This window comes from Cupressus sempervirens, chromosome 8 (genome assembly GCF_028749045.1).
Source record: "Cupressus sempervirens isolate cs-2001-9-10 chromosome 8, ASM2874904v1, whole genome shotgun sequence".
Lineage (NCBI taxonomy): Eukaryota > Viridiplantae > Streptophyta > Pinopsida > Cupressales > Cupressaceae > Cupressus > Cupressus sempervirens.
The window spans coordinates 33,963,317-33,978,950 of NC_143125.1; the positions used below are offsets into that span (position 1 = coordinate 33,963,317).

The window sequence follows — 15,634 nt, forward strand, 5'->3', positions numbered from 1 at the left end:
GGCTATAAAAGGTCTAAAGGCAATGACAATAGAGAAGAATAGTCATTTACGCCACCACTCCTACATCTCTAGGTTATCTTCTAATTCTATGTGTAAGAGTTATTTAATGTGAAAGGAGATTAGAGGTTTTCAAGGGGTACAAAAGGGGCTGAAAAATTTAGAAGACCATAATAACATATTGATAATTAGTGGAAGGTAATAAGTTTGAAAGGAACATGTATGAAAGCATGAGTTGTAATACACGAAGTTAGCTTCGCAAGCCATGAAATAATCGATAGTAGAAAATTGGGGCATGAGAAAATCAAACAACTCAAGGTGAGGTCCAACTCTTGAGCAAACAAACTTTCAGGAGATGAGGCTAAAAGAAATAACAAAGAAGACATATCAAATTAAGTATGAACATGTGATCAAGTTGGTAGTGGTTCCATTAATGTCAAAGAGGAAACAAATACATTGGTTGACATTATGCAAACATCTACAATTCCAATATACTAACATGTAATTGTTAGAGGGATAAGAGTTATGAAAAAGATGAAAGCACTTTACATCTTGCAATGGATTTCTTAAAAGACAAGTTGCATTGGCAAGGGAAAATATACTGAGGAGGGTCTGTAAGGTATGTGAAGAGAGGGTTAGGTGTATAACATTTTCAAGGCAAATGTGCATGACAAGCAACATTATTTAAGAAAAAAAATACAAATCTCTCGAGGGGCTTACAATCTGTTTCAGAAGAGGATTTAACTGGTAGACAATAAAAGGAAATACAAAAGGAATATATAAAATTTAGAGTAGCAAGAGGTGAAAAAAATTCATTGCATGAGCGAATTAAGTTCATTTGATATAATGAAAGAAAGTAACAATGCCAATATGGGTGAAGATTCAACTTTTGGGTCATGTGCTGAAATTAGTATTAAGCAAGGTCTACCTAAGTTTAGTATATTGGAATTGTAGATGTTTTTGAAATTAAAAGCGACCAAAAGCAAGGGGGTCGGCCCTTAATAGTCAAAAGGTTGGTAACCAACACATTACCAACCAGTAGCAAAAACAAACAAAAAGAACAGGAGAACCAGCAGTCAGAGATAAGAACCAAAAACAAGAGAGCTAGAACGTGAAAGGAACCCTAGCAACTAACCAAAGTCCAACGAGGCACCCAGGCCTAATAAAAACATAATTACAGCTGATAACCAGCAAAATTATAACTGTCATAACAGTATATAAAGTCTTTGGATCCATGGACCCCATAATTGAACAAAAATAAAAAAAGACTTAGATTTCTTTTTTCCCTTTTCCTCTTGCATGAAGAAGAATTTGGGCCTAGTCGTTAGCAAGGAACTTAAAGAGTAATTTATTGTCCTCCATGTCCAAGCCAGCTTCCTCCTTCTCCTGTGCCAACAATTGGAGGGTAGTTGCAGCAGCATGAGTAACTTTAAGTCCAAACTTGGAGAAGGTGAAAAACCCCTCCTCCAAAGCTTTGACTCTTTCCTCCAGGTTTCTGTAATGCTCCTCCACCGTCACCTTCTCCTCTTTATGCTCCTTGACCTTTGTAGCAGCAACCTCCTTCATTTTCTATCCCTTTGGTTTATCCTGCAGCATCCGTGGGTTAGAAGAAATCTTTGAATTTTCCTTAACAGGGGAAGAAATGGTAATTGGGGAATTATCCTTTTTGCTCGTCTCATCACAAAAAGTAAGGGGTTTAAGTGAGAAGCTAGCTGAAACATGGGTTGTCTCAGTATTCCTTTCTTTGCCATCCGACACTTGAGTTTGAGTGTCATCCATGAAAATGTTCCCAGAATTGGAACTTTTTCCCCCCTCCTCATTACCATCATCCTTTTTCGAGTTGGAAATGCTTTCCTCCTCCCTTCTATCACTGTTATTGTCAGAGCTATCTTCTTCAACTTCCTCAACAGGGTATCTAATTGACTTCTGCTTACCCCTAGCCTGGGACTGAGCTAGCCTACCAAATCTTCTTCTTGCTTTTCCCCCAATATCTTCACCAGAATCCTCTCCAACAACCTCTACCACCTTATCAACTTTTAATTTCTTGCTTCCCTTTTGTTCTATGGCTATGTCAAGTTTTTTCTTTTTCTTAGTATCCTTACTAGGAGATGGCCTAGGAGTACGGATTTTCGTCCTCGTATTGGAGCTCGGGGGGGAAATCCTACTATGGCGGGGGTTTTCCACAACAACCTCTCTGGGGGGACATAAAGCTAAGTGGAACTGATACAGACAAAAAATTAACCCCTGATGAATAATGGTGAAGTTTAGGCCTTTACTTTTTTTTTTCCTTAACATCCTTAATCATATCCTCAAGCGAATGTAGAAGAAAAAACGGAATGGAAATGAAATCCCTATTTCTAAAATGATTCAACAAGGGAAAATGATAGTAATAGCACACTCCAAACCTACCTTCCAGGGTGAGATACTTCATCAGAACCAGACACACATCATCCCAGGGCTCAGGTAGCTTATCCCTTTTAAACCCTCCTCTGTAGTGAATCGACTCCTCATTCTTTGCAAAGAAGCTTTTCATGCTATTCTCATCCGAGATCTACAATTCTCATCCGAGAATTGTAGATGTTATCATTGAGGAGGGGATTTGAGTTTGGCTCAATTGCATATAGTAGAGACGTATTTTCTCTCATGAAACTCGTGAAAACATAATCTACAAGACTCTTATGTTTGGAGCTTACACATAGGGACATGGAACAAGGCAATAGGGATTGAGAAAGGATACAATGAAATTATGTCTATGGTGAAGAAAAAAAACCTTTTGCTAAAAAGAAAAGATACAATAAGCATTATACGTGGTTCAAAATTTTAGATAGTAGAAGTCACCCTAGAATCATTGAGTATTATCTTTCTCTATAGCTTTCAAAACTTACAACAAAAACAATGACTCCAAGGATTGATTTGCAACACTAAAGTATTTGCAACATATTTTTAATAAGGAGCTCTCTTAAGGGGACATTCCAATGCTCATACAAGAATTGAACAAGCTAGCATTCAATGTTGCAAAAACTATTGCAATAATATTTAGCTTACAAAGAAAGTATTAACCAGTTACTACTAAAATTGGACTCAAATTTTGATGCTGATAGGTTCAAATTTTGACCAAAGTCTTTGTCATTGATTTTCGATCAAATTTTTGAGGAAACCTCTTTCTATGTCTATTTTTCGACGCATCTTGTCGTCAAAAAATAGGCCATTTGTTTGCAAAGCAAGGTGTCGAAAAAGAGTTAATTCGACAAGGATGCTATGTCCTCGACAACAATCCTCATCAAAATTTCTACCAAATGGCATTGAAATTTTGACCAGAGGGGGCATCGAAAAATAGTTGATTCGTTGAGGATGCTATGCCCTTGACTAGAATCCTCGTCGAAATTTTGACCAAATTGCCTTGAAAAATAGTTGTTTCGACGAGGATGCAATGTCTATGATGAAAATCCTCATCAAAATTTTGACGACTGTCAAGCATTTAAAATAAATAAATAAAATTTAATATGCCACTAGCTAGGTGTAGAATAGGTCTAATGGTTGTCATGTGTTGGAGAGTTCTTTCTTCTTCATGGTTATAGGTTGAGTCCTAGTTAGTTCATAGAAAGTTCAATATGTTATTAGAGTCAAGTTGGAATATGAGACGCTCAAAAACACTTTGGAAACAGATATAAATTCCTAGATTGAGTCATAGTTAGTCCATGAAAAATTCAACATGACATCAAAGTCAAGTTAAGTTACAACCCTAAATATTCTACAAAGAAGCTTACGAGGGGTATCACAAACATTCTAACAATAAATACAAGATCTCACATTCATGTCCTACCTCAACATACTACCAAAATTAGATTAGACTATAAGCCTCACACATTCTATAAAGTTGGCTTAAAAAGGGTGTTAAAAATGAATCACATTCACTGGTAAAAACTCTCCAACTTCAAGTAAAAGATCTTAGATTTAACTCGTAACTAATTTATGAACTAGTGCTCAATAATGAGAATTAGAATAAAAACAAACTCCTAACTAATTTATGAACTAGTCAACAATAATGAGAAGTAGAAATTAAAAACATAGGTTTGAAAGAGAGAAGCATGCATACTTGATATGCTCCAATGAGATGAACAACAATGCATACATTGACAATGCTAATGAGCCAAAATGGCTCATAAAAGCCAAACCCAGTTAGGAAGTTGCCTGGAGCATTATTCCCAAAAGCCGCATATCAAAGTAAACCACATAACACGTAGAAGATGGTGGTCACACTCACTCCAATTGCCGTGGCTTTCTTCATTGTTTGGTTTTCTGCTTGAGGTGATTTTACAATGTCCACCATATTACAACATTGAGACTTCAAGAAAGATGAAAAAAGATGAAGTCATGAATGCAATATTATAATGAAGGTTGGTAAGTCATATTTGGATCTCAATGAAAAGGGATGCGTATGAATAAGCAAAAACAATATTTCCTAGAGCTCTGAAAACAGCCCAAACTTTTTGGGCTCCAATGACAGTCCTAATGGGCACTCCTATAAGTGTCCCATGGAAGTTCCCTCATGTAATTTCACATCATATTATGATTACTTAGTGTATTTCATATTGGAGGTCACATTTTCAAACAATTTAGTTGATATTTTAAAGGTAGACTAAATGAAGGCATACCTGCAACTTTTACAATAGCAAGGCCAAGTCCTATTGAAGAATAACTAAATGACATGAGTGCAACAACTATAGAAAGCCACCAGAGCTTGTCAAAGTTAGGAACTTGACATAAAACAAGTTATACGATTCCAAATAGAATCATAAAAAGGTTGTTGCTGGAGTTGCATGAAGCTTCCTTCCCATTGCCATGGAAATAATTGGAGCCCTTGATAGCCCTACAATTGTTTAACAATGGAGTAAGTATTTTCTATTGAATGTTTTGGATCAAACTTTATGATAAATAGAAATAAAATGGGTCATAGATCAATCTAAAAACATCTCATACTAATAGATTTTGTTTGAAGATATAAAATAAAGTCTTTCGGCAATCTGATAGGTGCGGTGATTGTATAGCCAATAGATGTTCCATATAGATGGACATACTACATCAAGCCACAACCATTTTTGTGTGCTTCCTGAGATTCAAGAAATAACATTCAAATTGGTTAGTGATTTTTTAAGTGCATTATATTTAGTCTTAAAAAAAATATTCTAAGTTTTCACTTGTTTATATAGTTTGTTTGAATTTACATTAGTATAGTATGATTTCAGATGAATCACCTAAACAAATCAAAATGAGTTTTAAAAAAGTGAAACCAATTTGAATATCATCACACTCTGTTCACACACCTAAATTGGCTTTGATGACATTCATGTAAGTGTAATTTCATTTTCCTTTGACTGGCTTAGGAGATCTATGCCAATCTGTGAGTAAGCTGGATGTATAAAAAGTGCTCAAATATACTTCAGTATGAAAAAGTAGAGGCTAATGGAAGAGTTTGAAACAACTAGAGGCACCTTGATATGGGTCCATTAGCCTCTACTTGTTTGGACAGAAGACGTTCTTCAAAGTGGGCTGCAAGTTTTATCTCCAATGAATGGGCCTTGGTCATCAGTACCTGCAAGTTTTTATTCTTGAGTATTCTAATACATCATTCATTCACTCATCTAGGATAAAATGAAATAGATATGAACCCTGAGCTCTGCCCCAATCTAGATAAAGCTCATACAATCTATTATTATCTTCAACACTCACCTAGCTTTCAACATAGCAATTTCTAGGTCTACTCTAAATTTAAAAGGATCATGCTTCTACTAGTTTTCAAGCAAAAACTCTATTGAACCAATGAAGTGGCTTTGAGATTTGTAGGCAACCTAGAAATTTGCCAGTAGTAGAATAGCAGGAAGTTAAAACTTTAAAAGTTGTCAACAAAATATTGACAAATTATTGTTAACTGTTGACAACTTTTCAAATTTTAGTTGTCCAATGTTCATAACCACTTGGGGTCAGTTTGAAATATTTGGTTGGGCATAAATAGGTAGCACAACTCGAATGGAGAACATAAAGTTCAGTGGTGCAATCAAATTTGGAAAAAATATACAAAATTTTGCAGTTTGCTCTTGTTTTTGACTGGTTTTTCTATTAGTTTGTACATGTACAACTACATGTGAAAAAATGGCTTTCACAGGAAGTTAGGCAATTCAATCTTCTTTCATTTGAATCAAGTTTGAGTCCATTTGGTGGAGAAATAAGGGAGAAAACGTGTAACAACTACAAGAAGGTCAGAAATCTATGTGTAACTAGGGTATTACATTCTTCTCTCGATATCTCTCTTTGTCACCATGGGAAAAATCTAAAACTTGGTGATATGAGAGATTGGAGAGTGTACTCTACAATGTATTTGGTTTTAAATTTGAAGGATGCAAGATCTGTGACAAAGATATAAACCCTTGCCAAGCATTTAGATGTGACTGGCAAAGAGACATAGACATTGTCAAGTAAAATCCCCATAACTTTTGAAGTGGATGGAGATGATCTAATAGAAGACGTAGAAGTGGAGGACCAAATGTAAGACTTGGATTATTATAGAGTTATGTTACATAATTAAATCAAATAGGACATACAAGGAGAAAGTATTGAGAGAGGTAGAAGTTATCAAGGAGGAGACAAAAGGACCAATATGATCCATGATGATAATTCTTAATGTTTCACCACATCTATCAGAGCCACACCTAATTTAGAGATTAAGTAATAGATAAGTGTATTACCTAGTGATGAAGTATTTAGAGGTAAAAGAGTTGAAAGAAAATAGGGCTTTAGTTATATCGAGGGAACACAATTATCTTAAACCTCATCCTATCATGCTCAAATAGATGGAAAAATATAGGTGGTTAAGAGATCTTTGGGAAATCAAATAAGGCATCTCACAAGGTAACATCACTAGAGTTGGGATCTAGTGACCAATTTAGAAGAATTTCCTTATAATGAATCCATGAAAAGGAGTAGAGGGAAGATTTCTTTAAATTTTTTATATTGTTTCCATCATAGGGGACTAATGGAGTCAAGGGATTTTTCATTAGGTGGATAGAACAAGTACACACGGGGAATATTTTGCAGCAACCATGAAACATATAAATGATCAAGGTATGGATAGACTATTAAAAAGTGCAAAGAATCAAGTGCAACACTCAAGGTGTTGGACATGTGTGGAACCCGATCAAAGGGAGTGAATGGTTCTATAGATGCCAGAGAACATATTCTGACCCCATTGTCAAACAACCAAGGCCCAACAGTTGTGAAATATCTCAAACAAAGGCAATAAGTCCATGCAAACTACGACAATATTTGTAGATTGATTGAAGGTGGGGTTATGGAGATATACAACTACTCTTCTCAAGAGTGAGGAGATTGGTTAATAACAACAATATCTCTTTGGGTGGGTGCTAATTGGTTTAGTTTGAGCTTCACTTGGTTTCAAGAATACTTTAATATTCTCTACTTAACAAGGCCAACCAGGTGAAGGTGGAAGCTCATTTGGCCCCTCCCCCCTATAGTCACTCTAAATTCTCCATTAACATCTAATTAATATATTTCATTCATTCATTCATCCATTTATGATATATAACATTCAATCATTATAATCACACAATATTCATTAACATGACATAAAATTCATTAATACACAAAATTCATCAATAATTCATAACCAAATCAATCATTACAATCACATAACATTCATTAACATGACATAAAATTCATTAATACGTAACATTCATCAATAATTCATGAACACATCAATCATTATAATCACATAACATTCAATAACATGACATAAAATTCATTAATAAGCAACATTCATCAATAATTCATCAACACATTCGTTAAGACAATTTTCTTGCATCATCAAACAAGGTTTATAACAATCATTTCCTTTTTGGTTTTTTCTTTGACTTTTGAAGGTAAATGCTAATAGGAACATCAATATCTTTGACATTCTCCTCCTATTGTGGTTTCGATCTTATGATATGACACATCCTCGTCTTTTTTGGAGCACGAGGCTACTATGCTAAAGGGGGGTCTGTTGCAATAACAAATAAATGGGTTAATATACAACATTTTTTATTAATGTTACAAGTATTTCATTAATCAAAAGAATACAATAGGGATTTTTGTTTACTTGATAGTGCCGCATCATCTACAATCACATTTTGTCCAACCTCAACATGCTCAACACTAACATCATTCTCCACTATGTCACCATGATGTTTTGCGTGGTCTAAAATATTCACAAAAATGTTGCACCAATTGCAATTTAAGATGTTAAATTTTATTAATAATTGCATAATTAATTTTCAATAGAAAACAAATACCTCCATCACTGTGATGCACATCAGGGCCTTCATCATGTTTAGGATTTGTGTCATGATTAGAAGGCTGGAGTGAAATGCCATGCACATTATTATTATTGTTTTCTTTATAAAACAAAAATAGTCAATTTATGTTTGAAATTAAAATCAAATAAACTATTTCTCAAGTATTCAATTTGAGTTATTATTCATTAGGCCTTTTTACCGGTGTGTGAATTGGTGTACCAGAATCTTCTCTTTGGCCATTGGAATGTATGCGGTGGCGTGCAACCACGCCTTATAGCCTTGCTTGAAGGCAATTTGTTTGTCCTCTTACGTGGGTGCTAGATTAAATTCAAAGCCCTGCTTTTTCCTTCTTAATATTGTCAATATTCAATGTATTACTTGATTACACAAAATTGTTTGTAATTTTATATAAAAAAATTGATACAAAATTTCATTTACTGCTACTTACAAGTCGTGCGTGAATTTTCATATATCCACCAGAGCCAAGATGGTGTTGGCCAACCTTATCTTTTCTTTCCTATGTAGCCTTTGATGTGTCCCATAGTCTACATATGAAAACTTTGAAATATGTTAGATTATATAAATATAAAGATAACTAATTAGCGCATATTTGCACTAATGCTATCACATACCTATTTTTTCCCCTTTTTGGTTGAATTCCATCAACTTTCAACCTTTTCTCTTTTGCATCTTCAATGATTTCATTCCACTCCATCTCTGGAACCATAGGAGAACACTCGTACTTTAGGTTTTCCTTTAGAGCCCTTCTGTATTGGTCCCTCATAGTCTTTAGATGTTTGCAAGCTTTCTAAAGAATTTTGGCTTTGTCAAATTTTGTTTTTACCAAAGAAATCCTCTAAAGATTTTATGAGTTGATCTTTTAATTCGTGAGCTTGGTCGTTCCACCTTTTTAACAAAAAACAAAATTGTTAGATAGAAAATTTAGCTCAAGCTACATACCTTGAATATAGTACAATAAATGGATAAAACGAAAAATATTCTAGCAATTATATGAAGCTAGATACTTTTTACACAATGTGGGCCCCAATAGGTTCAATATTATTTCATAAAGACTTCATAAAAATAATCATTTCTTGCAAAAACATCATGAGATCATTAGTCCAAAATGAGTTATGAATAAGTAAACTACAATTACACTCTAAATAACAATAATTTTAAAGAACCTAGAAGCTTAGGCAATTTTAAGGGAATTGTATATATCTTTCTCGACCAACAACAATGACGCCTGCAACGATCCAATACTAGTAACACAGGATGATCCAAGGAAACATTGGTAAATTATCACTAGTACTGGTCTTTGTTCTATCATGAGAAGGCGTATCTATCACTACACAAAGTTAGTCCATGACTATGATCAAATGAACCCAAGAAAGTACAAATCAAATCATAATTAACACATAACAAAATATAGCAAAACAAGGATTTACCAGCTCTAGTCGGAGTAGACGTGCATGTTTGTATGCTCCTTGTTGCGGATCCTATAGTCCGAAATCTCAGAGTGGTGGTAGACCTCGTTGAAGGAGGTGGATGCACTTTATCATGATGTGAAAAATAATCACATATATAATGTCTTGTCTTTTTAAAATATAGATTGCAAAAACATGACACACTTGGAGGAGGCAAGAACATTACTCAAATAATAGTAATATACTTCACCTTTCTTATAAAACTGTCAATAATAATCATGAAGAAAATAATGGTGCAATTTCTACTATTAATGAACTATAATAGAGAAGCATGGTATATGGTGATTTTGACGATGTCCCTTGTGATGGTTGAAAATAGAAATCACACGCCTAAAGGAACCACACTAGTACCCTCATCATGTCCAACAACTTGGTGAGGTCTCAAAAATTCCTGTAAGAACACTTGCATATTTTAGTTAATGATTCATAAATTATTATGAAACATAAACCTTTATTGAACTATTGTTATAGCTAAAGATTCATTGTTGCTTACTTCCAAACAACGCGCTCTTCATAACAATTCATTTTTCATCGCCCTTGTCTCCTCAGTTGGATTTGGATCCATCACAATGACAAGAATTTGTGAATTGATTGATTTTAGGCTCTTTCTACACATGCTTATGGGTGTATATGTGATCTCATCATTGTATAAAACTATCACCTGCATATCAACAATTAATTGCCCTTTTGTTACTGGTGCTTTTCCCTTTCCCTAAGCATTAGTTTGTGACATAAATATCAGTAAAGCAATAAAAAAAGTCTAAAACCCTATTGAAAATAACATTTTGTACAATTACAAGTACATTAATTTTTATAGAAAGATTTTATTTTCGCCGAAGAAGGGGTGGGAGGAACATCCATGCCTTTGTCATTTGATGGAGCCATGTCTATCTGTGACAAATATTAAATATAAAAACATTAGCATAATGAAAGTAGTATACGACTTAGTAAAAAACATATTAATAAAATGGTATATTGTATATTGGATTTATTAATTGGAGGTAATTAGTTTAAATGTTATATATATATAGTACTTACCAGTCCCATGATAGTATCTTACTTTGTATATATGCGATTCAAATTGTAATCTATTAGCAACTCTTCCCCAACAATTATTGATTTTACTGCACATACAAAAAAATGATTTCCCTCTTGCACCTCAAAAATGCAATTGGGTCACTTATTAGTTGACCTAGGATACACACTATTTATAAAAAATGTAATGTTCCTTGTTTTTTTGGCCTTCCATCAATGTACATAGCAAGTCTTTTACTTTGATCATTTTCTTTCCATTGTAGATGATTTTCTAATAGTGCATACCTGCGCATACTTTTTTTATATTGAACTATCCTCATTCAATTATTGTAATTGTAACAAGGTCCTACATACTCCATCAATTCAACAACTTTGTTATAACTGACCTTTATACCATCCATGGAAAATAGGCCCAAACCATGTAATGACAATGGAGTTATGCAACATATCCTCTCGTTAACACAAAAAATAATGTTAATTGAAGGTAATCCCTTGCATACCCATTCTTTCTGAAGATGTGTGTACCTCAAGGGAATCTTGATGTCACCTTTTGTCTCATCATCATAAGAGAAGTCGCCTTTTGTCTCATCATTATAAGAGAACATGACCCTCCTTAAGCAAGGAAAATTTGCATGCATTTATTGAATTCTCTTCTAATCTTTTGACCTCTAGTTGGTCCCCCTATTGTAGACCTACTACATGTCTCACTATCATCTTCTATTCCCGCATTTCCCTCACTCAAGAAAGACATATCTGACAAATACCTATTTGGTGGTACCTGTAGCCCATCAAATGAGATATACATTTGAAGGATCGAGATAGTTTTCTATAAAATGAGCCTAATGTTGATGAAGTTGGCCTAAAGTTGATGTTGAAGATAAAGAGAAAGCAAGTATCTAATAAATTTATACCTGTCGATCCATGTCACTCTGTACAATCCTTGTCAAAGGGGTTAAATTTCCTGCATATGTAAATCATTTATCTTAAGTTAGTTACAAATTACATGATACATATGCTACAAATTACATGGAACATAACACAAACACTATGCATACATCATAATCATTGTATATTTTTTATTTCGTTACCTCTACTTTATGTGTGCTGCCTGGTGATGATGTCTACAATCCTTTGCCTATTTCTACAAAGGGTGACAATCATGCACAAAAAATATATTATAAGTAATCAACATCAACAATTGAGCATCATAACACATATTTGCAACATGTATATCATAAATCACCTATGTTGTTATCATTAGAATTGAACACAATGAATTAATTATACAATGCCATTAGAGTTGAACACAAAATATATTAATCATGAAAACATATATTAAATTAAACAAATTTCTATGTATATGTCAATACCTCTTACATCTCATTGATCATACCTCATACATTGCCATTGTTCATGTCATTGATTGTCTTCTTCATCCATCTCATCATCATGACCATCATCATCATTGCCATCATCATCATCATCGTTACCATGATGATGATGATGATCTTCTACATTGTTGTCACCACCACCACCACCACCACCACCACCACCACCACCACCACCGCCATCGCTATCATCATCATCACCATCATCACCATCATCATTACCATCATCATGAACATCATCACCAACACCATCATCTTCTTCTTCTTCAGCATCGACTAATTGTTGTTCATAATCATCATCTACTTCTTCTACTTCTTCAGTATCTTCTTCTCCAATCACATTATACTTTACTGGTCTACCTCTTGGATCATGTCTAACAAAAAATGATCAACCCAATTTATGTGGAATGCCAAAGTAAAATAGTTTCTCACAATGGCTTGGAAGAACACAAGGCTCATTTTCAAGTAGCTCAAATGACCTTGTAGTAATCATTGTAAATCTTGATGCAAGAGCATCCTCCATGTAAGAGAAATCTTGCATTAATAAAAAATATTTCATTTCAGTTATTTGAATAAGGGTTGTCTTAATGCATAGTTGTTGTCCATGGAGGCTTGCTACTTAGTAAGTCAGTCATACGAGCTCAGAATGTCCTAATTTCAAAGGTGGATATTCATCTTAGATATATTAGCCTACCAGTTGAGACTCCATGCCATATCATAAGTATTCATGGATTTATTGCGGATTTTTGGCTTGCAATTTTTCTATATAAACTTCAGGCTCATAATTGAAGGCCTAAACGTACCAGGATGAGGCCCAAAAACTCGATAGATGGGCATTTGCAACACTCCAATTCTGTAGATCAGAAGTTGAGGTTTCTGAAAAGTGGTTATAATAGCCAACAGAGAAATGGTTCGAGAGTTATGACTTTTCAAATTTGGGTCAACTAGAATTTTTAAAAATAAATGTCAAAAGTGTATTTGGATGACTCTATATGTATTGTTAGGGTTTGTTAGCCCTAGATATTAAGTTTGAGTGTTTAGAACCTTCCCAGGCGGCATAAAATTTCCTATATAAGAAATGTCCAAACATTGTCTAGGACAACTCTGGGTGATAGTTCATAGCTTTGTTTTGCAGATTACTGTAATGAAGGTGCTCATGTTAGTTAGCATATTGTAATTCTGAATTCTATAATTCTGCATTTGCGACAATAATAAGAAGCCCATATTTTGTTCTTGCAAATTGTTGTTGTTTCTTTGTCTCTATTAGGTGATTATGGTATTAAGGGGAGCACCCTTCATCAAATCCTTTATCATGTTCAATAATAGTTCTATCAGGATCATTTTGATTCAATCATAGCCTATACCATTTGATGATGAATAGAACTAGTTTGAAGGAATTAAAGTCGCACTCAGGTGTATCATCCAAAATGCCATAGTATCAATTTTTAGATTATTGAAAATGCATGTTGTTTCTAGACGAAATATTAGTGACCTCAAAGAATGCAATTATCCCAGAATCACAAGTTCTCTTCGTGTCGTCCAAATTTTTTATGCAAAATTTACGACGATGGTAGTATATAGCTTTGGGGTGCTTGACCTCCAATTTTTTAAACATGTCACAATTATTTGTATCCATCTGTGAGTTGATATTAAACATATGGGTCATGATAAATAAACTTATACATACCTTTCTACCTCTTAAACTATTTTCTAGATCAATTACCATTGGCATAACATTATAATCTTCATTACGATAAGCTTCTTTAACCAATGAAGCAACACCTTCCCATGTTAATGAGCGACCTTTTTTTGGGATCATTCAATCCATACCATCATCCAATCAAAATTGTTTGCAATATACAAATGAAGTGCATCTCACTCATGAGCAATTGTATAAAATAAATAGGCCAATTAGAAACAACTTATATTGATGATTGGTAAGAATTAATTAACTACAATAACATCTTATAATTACCTCTCACTTTCCTCAATCTACCTTTCTCCATCAAGTGCTCCCCTTCAAATCTATTAATGGAGTTGGGATCCCAAATGCGATCTACATGGATCTTTGCTACAAACTTGGGATGATATTCATAATGTACACAATGGTCTAGTATACCATATATCCCTCTACCATAAAAACCCTAGAATGTTCTCTTTGTCAAACCAAGCCCTCCAAAAATTTTAAGCGCCTCTTAATAATCCACATTGACCTAGTTGGTATAGGTCCACACAATCCAATCTCCTCAACTTGAAGTATAAGGTAGTGTTATTGTATATTGAAAAAAGTTGAAGGCATACACTTCTGCATTTCACACATAAGCTGAGGAATTTTTCTCTTCCAATGTTTTATATCTTTTTTTATTAATTTCTTTAGATGACAAGCACTTAGAAGATATTCAACACACAAAAAAATATAAACTTTGCAAAAAATTATACAAAAAATTATAGAAAAAACAAAGCAAGACAAATATAATATCTACACAACAAGTCTGGGAAATAAAACTTTTAACCTCATGTATTTCTCAAGATCGTACATAACTTGTTTGACATTCATGTTGTCAAAGTTGTGTGGGAGAGACAGAGGTAGAATGTATTGCAATAATTATAAAATGATCATTTCAATATATTACAAAATAATAAAATGAAAAGTACATGAAGTTTTACAAATATAGTATAAATAGAGAAGAACGTGACTTACCTTGATGAAAGAATGCCAATCACACATTTTCAACGCTAACCCAAAATCAATTTTCTTTGATATGAAATTGCTCATGTTTGCAAAAAATCCTATGGGAAATTTAGTTTTTTGTATGGCTTCTTTTATAACATCAATTTGGTGCTGCGTTAGTAACTAAGAAATGACACTCCTATTAATCCGGTCTCCATTTCTATTTGATTCAATGAAAAATTTCAATTCTTTATTGGATTCATGAATGTAATTACAAATTTTGACAAATGATTCTTTGTCATGCCTTCCATCCAATATTTTCCATAGTGTCTCCGTTACATTCTTCTAATATTCATAGCATCAAACAAATGCACAATTAAGAGGTGTGCGTAGTATGACAACCTACTAAATTATCTAAGATAGACTTTTAGTCCTTTTGGAAGTTTCTCATGAATGCCTTGATGACCTTCACAAACATCAATTACATCATTAGTAAACAAAAGACAATATTCAAATATAAATTTCATACAAAAACCATTAGATGGAATATCATTACCTCAACGATTTATTCTATTATATTCCAACTTCCACAAGTGAGGTGTCAATCTTCGTTGCTTTGATGTTGCCTCTTCTTTTCCATTGAAAAGAGGGTTTTTGATAATTCAATACTTATGATTTTTTTGGGGAAATTTCTTATGCTCATCGAAC

The 15,634-nt window shown here is 33.8% G+C and overlaps 1 pseudogene; it reads right to left on the reverse strand.

The window, feature by feature from the left end:
• Positions 1 to 1,171: 1,171 nt before the first annotated feature.
• On the reverse strand, positions 1,172 to 4,794 carry LOC149541453 (amino acid permease 2-like; annotated as a pseudogene).
• Between the last annotated feature and the right edge of the window lie 10,840 nt (positions 4,795 to 15,634).